Genomic DNA, 8446 nt, shown 5'->3' on the forward strand with positions numbered 1-8446 from the left:
CACATCTGCGGAGTAAGATATCAGCATACTGCTGCCGTTTAGCCAATGAGCGGTGAGGCAACCCATTCTCTTCGCCAATCAGAAGACACAATTCTACCTCATCACTACGCACACGTCGACGCAGAGAGTTCGGTCGGAGCTGCAGGTGGGAAGAGTCAGCAGAGTTTACTCACCGTGTGGATTTTCGTTCCTTCTAATGCTGTTAGCGGTGTGCGTCCATGAGACTGTAAGTTTCTGTGTTTTATCGTGTTTGTTCTTTGCTGCGGCCATTATCCTCCCTTGTTTAATCCTTGGCGCATACTTTGTTTACCGATTGTTACTGCCGTTTACTGCGAAGCAGCCTCTGCCGTGCGGTCATTAAGGGACCGTCACTAATTTCTCATGTTAGCTCTGATGTAAAGTGCCTAGTTAGGATTTATGTAAATAGTAAAATTAGCATTTGTTGACACTCCCTTATTTTGGTTGAATGTTCCACTATCCAGTATTGTTTGTATTGTTGTATTACACATTTAATTCACTCTGTTCACATAATTATGGAAGACTTTTATGTTCTTTCCAACAGAAACCACACCATCACTCACCACACGGCATATAGCAATTTACAGCCTGTTAAATCCCCTCACTCACATTATGGATGTGTGCTTCGGATTCTTGTTAATAAATGAGTGAACGGCAGATACCTGAGTGGCAGTGGATTTTGTGGATACGCCATCTGTTCTTATCGGACAACCCTGTTGAGATTGTGGATTCATAGAGTCAGCACCTTATCTACATCATTCATAGTCAGGAGGTCAAGTCCATCCCTCTTAAAGTGACCTCCTCCATTACATGGTCCTTCGAGCCGGATTTACAGTTTCACAGGCAAGATGGCTTTCTCATCCACTCCTCGTCCTCGTCGCGATGGTCATCGGCCTCGTTACCTCGATGACTTCTTGGTGCAGTTGCCGAGGAGATCACTACCACAGGTGCATGTGTCGCACAACCAGTCCCCTGATGACCATGGGGCACATCCCAACACCTCAGCCACTCCAGCTGACCAGACTTCTCAGCATGGCACCTCAGACGTGGTATTATCAGCACTGAGAGAAATGCAGGAAGATAATAATCAGCTCAGACAAGAGGTTCAGACTCTGTTTGGTGCCCTCTCTCTCCGGTCCTCAGCCCACCAGACGTCACCAGCTCCCCAACCTTCTGCATTAGGCCCCCGTACCCAGGACCAGAGGCAGTCCTTGTGGACTGATTCCATGCCTCAGTCTCCTCATCCTGACCATGCCTCCAGACACTACCCACACACGGTACGTTCCTTTCACATACCAGAGGATGACATACAGGATTTACCTTGGCCAGAGGCATCACTTCCACTTGATCCTCAGAGTGCTGAGCCATTCCCTGTTCCACCACCTCCGGTATCAGAAATTCCTGCTAGTGCAGCAACCTCAGGTCCTTTCAGATGTACGTCACCTTATCAGTACAGTCAACTTCCTGTGACTGAACAGGTCGGGAAAATTAACGTGAAGGACGAGTATGGGCCTGGAGCATGTGTGAAGAGGCAGGTCACCCCTGAATATGCAGAGCCATACACCTTTCAGCGCCAACAACCAGAAAGCTTCCGGGAGATGACTGGGGACCCGCCTCGCTGGCCGCCAACTGATTCCAAAGCCTGGAGGAAATATGGTCAGCACGAACCTCTACCAAGTACAGAGACCGTGTACCGGGGACCAACACCACACATTCCATACTTCACGTCTGATGACCCCAGCCAGTTCGCTCGTTTGCGAATGGCCCTTGACAATATCCTGCCTCACGATGCAACTGAACGTTTCAAGTACCAGATCCTAGTCGATCACCTCAAGTTGGAAGACGCCCTCCTTATTGCCGATTCCTACAGCAATAGTCGCTATCCATACAGCCAGACCATGTCATCCCTGATAGAGCTGTATGGTCAACCTCACAAACTTGCCCTGCAGCGGATCACTGACGTGTTGTCCGAGTCTCCGGTACGGAGTGGTGACAGCCGAGCGTTCCGTCTTTTCGCCCTGAAAGTGAGGGCTCTCGTGGGAATGTTGGAACAGCTTGGGAAGGAGGGGAGAGCAGAACTAGAGTGTGGGTCACACGTCACCAGACTGCTGTCCAAACTGCCACACAGTCTTCGAGCGCAGTTTAAGCGGTTCATCAATCCTCTTCAGACACCCATCCCAACCTTAGCAGATTTGGCAGAGTGGCTTGAATATGAAGTCCGCATCCAAGATGATGATGTGTATTTCCATCATCCTCAGCAACCTCGAGAGCCACGTGTGGATCGTGGGAAGGGTGCCAGACCCAAGCAGAGATCTGCAGCGGCAACCACAACCGTCTTATTGGGCTACGACCCTCCTGCTAAAGGCCCAGAGCCTCCAAAACAGGCATCACGTCCAGTTTCCAAATTGGGGAAGCCAAAGAAATTCTGCCCCTTCTGTAATAATCTTCAGCACTATTTCAATCAGTGCACAGATTTCAAGAAGCTCAATATAGAGCAGAAGTTGTCTTGGATTCAGACAGGCAAGCGGTGCTGGAGATGTGGAAGGGACCATCCAGAGGCGCAATGCTACCTGAAAGCTAGATGCCAGCAATGCAATCAGGTGCATTTGGAGACACTCCATGAGGTTAATGCATCGCGATCCACTGGGTCTGACAGACCAGCGGAGGAAGCCGTCCAACCTGTCACGTACTACGTTGATCCAACCTGGGGGACCAGTTGTGTGCTGCTGAAAATGGTCAGGGTGTGCCTCTATAATGGCAAAATGAAGCTAGAGACATATGCCATCCTAGATGATGGGTCAGAGCGCACAATCCTTCTTCACAGTGCTGCCCAAGAGCTGGGCCTTCAGGGAAAGAGGGAGGAGTTGGCGCTCCGAACCATCCGACAAGATATTAGAACGGTGGAAGGACATTCTGTTTCCTTCTCTATAGCCTCCGCCACTGACCCTCGGAGATGGTTCCGGATCCAAAGAGCATTCACTGCCACTGAGCTTGGGCTTGCCAAACACTCACATCCAGCTGATGCACTGCAAAGGTCCTACCGCCACCTGCGAAGTCTTCCACTTCATTCGTTCCACCAAGCTCAACCATTATTGCTGATTGGCTCTGACTACCCACATCTCCTGACTCCAATAGAGCCTGTCCATCTGGGTCCACGGGGAGGACCAGCTGCACTCAAGACACGGCTGGGTTGGACTCTGCAGGGTCCAGCCAAGGTTCTTCTACATCAAGCCTCCACTCCTCAGTGTCTACTCACAAGCACCCTGACTCCCAGTGCTGAACTTCTCAGTAATGTAGCCAAGCTCTGGCAGATGGATGTTCTCCCATACCAGAATGAGAAGGTGGCCACACGTTCAAAACAGGATACCATGGCTGTCAAGATGCTAGAGGAGAAGACCATTAGAGTGGAGGTGGATGGTATCAACCGGTATGCCACCCCGTTGCTGTGGAAAGAGGAACCAGTCCCGCTTCATTCCACTAAGGACTCTGTCTTGGGTCACCTGCGAGCTACGGAGAAGCGCCTCCTGAAGACGCCTGTACAAGCAGCCACCTATAACCAGGAAATTCAGAAGCTGGTGGATGCAAGCTATGTGAGTAAACTGACCATCGCAGACATGGAGATGGATGGTAGCACCTGGTACATACCACACCACATGGTTCAGCATAATGGCAAGGATCGCGTTGTCTTCAACTGTTCTTTCGTGCACAATGGTAACAGCCTGAATCAGCATCTCCTACCTGGTCCTACCCTGGGCTCGACGCTCCTGGGTGTGTTACTTCGCTTCCGGGAGTATCCCATTGCAGTGAGCAGTGACATCAAGGGGATGTTTCATCAGGTCCGCCTCTTGACTCAGGACAAGCCCTTCCTCCGGTTCCTCTGGAGAGATATGGATCGCACGAGGCAACCAGAGGTTTACGAATGGCAAGTGTTGCCTTTCGGGACGACATGCAGTCCCTGCTGTGCCACCTATGCTCTGCAGCGGCACGTTCTGGATCACAGCAGCCCCAGCGAGGATACCCGTCACACAGTGGAGAAATGTTTCTATGTTGACAATCTCCTCCAGAGCTTCGCATCATTTCCCGAAGCCCAGCAACTGGTTAACAAAATCCAGCAGTTGCTGCTCACCGGTGGCTTCGAATTACGACAGTGGGCTTCCAACTACCCAGAACTCATCAGTCATATGCCACCTGGATCAGTCTCACAGAGCAGTGAACTGTGGTTTTCCCCCGATGGGACTGATGTACCAGAGCGGACTCTGGGCCTGCAATGGCACTGTCAGTCTGACGAGCTCAGATATCAGATTCGGCACACTGAGCAGTTGGTGGAGCCCACAATGCGCAACATCTATCGGGTTCTGGCCAAGCAGTATGATCCGCTTGGCCTTCTCATTCCTTACACCACTCGGGCCAAAATCCTGGTGCAGCATCTCTGGAGGAAAAGGAGAGACTGGGATGATCCAAATCTGCCAATCGACCTGCTGCAGCTGTGGCATGCATGGGAAAGTGAATTGATTCAGCTCCCTGATGTCTCCCTGCCACGTTGTTACGTGCAGCCAGAGACAGACCCATCCCTTTGCAAGCAGAGCATCCACATCTTCTCCGATGCATCTGAGAAGGCATATGGAGCTGTAGCCTACCTTCGGACAGAAGATCATATGGGGGGAATCCAGGTAGCCTTCCTAGCTGCCCGATCTCGAGTTGCTCCCGTCCGTCAACAGTCCATTCCGAGGTTGGAGCTCTGTGCTGCTCATGTGGGAGCCCAGCTTGCTGCCGTCCTCAAGAGGGAACTCACCCTTCATATCTCAAGCATTGTCTATTGGACCGACTCCACTACAGTCCTGAACTGGCTCCAGTCCCAATCCTGCCGCTACAAGATCTTTGTGGGCTCTAGAGTTGCAGATATTCAAGAGCTAACTGAAGGGAGCCTGTGGAGATATGTCAGATCAGGCGACAATCCTGCCGACGACATCACTCGAGGATTACGGCTCTCACAGCTCACCTCTCATCATCGGTGGCGCCGGGGCCCACCTTTTCTCTGGCAGGCGGCATCATACTGCCCGGAGCTCCCGAACCACGTTTCCCTTGATGATTCATCAGAGCTGCGGAAGGAGAGCTTCTGTGGGAACATCACCAGAATACCTGATCCACATCTACCTGATGTTGGTTCTTTCAGTGGCTACCAGACCTTGCTGGAAGCTTACGTTCGAGCTGTCCATGGGACAGCTGCTGACTCGACACCCACGGCAGAGGATTACAGGCAAGCGGAGTTAGCACTCCTCCGGAAGGTACAGGAAGACAGTTTCCCTGAAGATTTTGTTCGGCTGTCATCTCACAAACCGGTAGCTGCCAGCAGTCGCCTACTTGCCTTAGCTCCTGAGTATGACCCAGAGGCTCAACTGATTCGGGTAGGGGGGCGGCTTCGCAGATGTGAAACCCTCAGTCAAGACATCTTGCATCCTGTCGTTCTTGACCCTCAGCATCCTATCACAAAGCTCATCGTCCAGGATTGCGATCGCCAGCTTGCTCACCCGGGCTCCGAGAGGGTCTTTGCTGAGCTCCGGCGCAGATTCTGGATACTTCGAGGACGAGAGGCCGTCCGGAAGCACCAGTACAACTGTCCTGAATGCAGGAGGTGGCGCAGCCAGCCGGTCATTCCCAAGATGGCTGACCTTCCATTATCCAGTTTAAGACTTCATCGCCCAGCCTTCTATTCAACTGGGGTGGATTGCTTTGGCCCATACCTTGTCAAGATGGGGCGGCGTACAGAGAAACGGTGGGGGATCATCTTCAAATGCCTAACGACCCACGCAGTCTACCTTGATCTGCTTGCCAGCATGGACACTGACTCATTCCTGATGGGACTGCGTCGTTTCATCTCGAGACGTGGGAAGCCCTTCGAACTGCTGTCGGATCAAGGTACCAACTTCAGAGGTGGTAGCTCTGAACTCCAGGAGGCTTTCAACGCACTCGGCCCAGCTCTGAAGTCACAGTTGGCCAGCCAGCAGATTCATTTTCGTTTCAACCCTCCACAGGCTCCACATTTTGGTGGTTCCTGGGAACGGGAGATTCGTTCCATCAAGTCTGCGCTGCATACCATTCTCGGCTCGCAGCATGTCACCGAGGAAGTCTTTAGGACGATACTCAGCGAGGTAGAGAGCATCATCAACTCTAAGCCACTAGGTTATGTCTCCTCAGACGTAGCAGACGTTGATCCGATCACTCCCAACATGTTGTTGATGGGGCGGCCTGATTCCGGTATGCCACAGGTCGTCTACCCAGAAGCAGAACTCCTGAGCCGTCGTAGGTGGAGACAATGTCAAGCCTTGGCGGATCAATTCTGGATCCACTACATCCGGAAGTATCTACCTTCACTCCAGATGCGGCACAAATGGCAGCAGGAAAGAGATGAGTTGACTGTTGGCACTATCGTTCTCATTGTGGACCAGCAGCTCCCTCGTGCCCTATGGCCAGTTGGTAAGGTCAGCCAAGTAATCCCTGGAGCAGATGGCAGGGTTCGAACCGTTCAGATAAAGGTTGGAGACAAGACATATACACGATCAGTGGCACGACTTATCAGACTTCCAGCTCTTCCACCGGAGTCTACTGCCTGACCTTCCTAGTGAAGTGCACCTTTGCTCCGCAAAGTTGGGGGCGGCTGTACAAAAGGCCAGCCAGTTCGCAGAACTCATGAACGGAGCCACATCTGCGGAGTAAGATATCAGCATACTGCTGCCGTTTAGCCAATGAGCGGTGAGGCAACCCATTCTCTTCGTCAATCAGAAGACACAATTCTACCTCATCACTACGCACACGTCGACGCAGAGAGTTCGGTCGGAGCTGCAGGTGGGAAGAGTCAGCAGAGTTTACTCACCGTGTGGATTTTCGTTCCTTCTAATGCTGTTAGCGGTGTGCGTCCATGAGACTGTAAGTTTCTGTGTTTTATCGTGTTTGTTCTTTGCTGCGGCCATTATCCTCCCTTGTTTAATCCTTGGCGCATACTTTGTTTACCGATTGTTACTGCCGTTTACTGCGAAGCAGCCTCTGCCGTGCGGTCATTAAGGGACCGTCACTAATTTCTCATGTTAGCTCTGATGTAAAGTGCCTAGTTAGGATTTATGTAAATAGTAAAATTAGCATTTGTTGACACTCCCTTATTTTGGTTGAATGTTCCACTATCCAGTATTGTTTGTATTGTTGTATTACACATTTAATTCACTCTGTTCACATAATTATGGAAGACTTTTATGTTCTTTCCAACAGAAACCACACCATCACTCACCACACGGCATATAGCAATTTACAGCCTGTTAAATCCCCTCACTCACATTATGGATGTGTGCTTCGGATTCTTGTTAATAAATGAGTGAACGGCAGATACCTGAGTGGCAGTGGATTTTGTGGATACACCATCTGTTCTTATCGGACAACCCTGTTGAGATTGTGGATTCATAGAGTCAGCACCTTATCTACATCATTCATAGTCAGGAGGTCAAGTCCATCCCTCTTAAAGTGACCTCCTCCATTACATGACCTGTGATCCAGTGATTGACAGGAGAGGAAAGACAGGCCAACTTTGTTAACTCTTCGTTACGATATGCTCGAGAGGACAAAAGATTTTGCACCTGTTATTGTTGGACCTCTGTGTGGAAACTGTAAACGGGACGTCATAAGGTAATGCAAAGGACTCTCCTACCTAACATACTCGTTTATTAATTCTTAAGAGCATATATATTTTTTGTGTGTGTGGGAGGGAGGGGGGGCTTAAAATCGGTGTTAGCTTGGTCGGAATAGCACATTAGCTGAATTATTCTGGAAAAAATAGGTTGTGTGTGTTTTTTTCTTTTCTTATTTAAATATATATTTAGATATATATTTAGGGGCGAGGAACACAGGCGCAACCACAGTCTTTGTCTTTTTCCCGCCGAGTGTGGTGCATTGTCCTCCTGCGCTTCTGTTCTATGACTATTGAGAAGCTGGCCATGCTAACAGTGGGACATTTAGCTTCAGCTAAAGCAGCAGGTAAAAATACACATTTAATGAGAATAAAGAAAGACAACTTTTTTTTTGGAAATTTAGAGACTGCTAAAACAATCTTATCCAGTTTTGAGCTTGCTCATGTAGGTTAGCCTGCTTTATTGGATTTTGTGTGAGCTGCAGTACACAACATTAAAAAGTTAATATAACATTAGGTTGGTGGCGTGAGGAACTCCAACCTAAGTTTAATATTTATAATTTTTTTAAGTGGGAAGGGGAGCATGTTTTTTTTCCTTTAATACAACGTCTTCCAGGGTCTTTTTCATAGGAAAACCGTGCAACGTCTGTGTTAGGTTGGTCAAAAGAGCAATTAGTTGAATTATTCTTGAAAAGATGGGTTGTGTGTTTTTTTTCTTTTATTTACTTATGTAAATATATTTTTCAAGGGTTAAAT

Source organism: Rhamphochromis longiceps, linkage group LG4, assembly GCF_057381845.1.
Source record: "Rhamphochromis longiceps isolate RC_006_pf linkage group LG4, R_longiceps_female_GT1.1, whole genome shotgun sequence".
NCBI lineage: Eukaryota > Metazoa > Chordata > Actinopteri > Cichliformes > Cichlidae > Rhamphochromis > Rhamphochromis longiceps.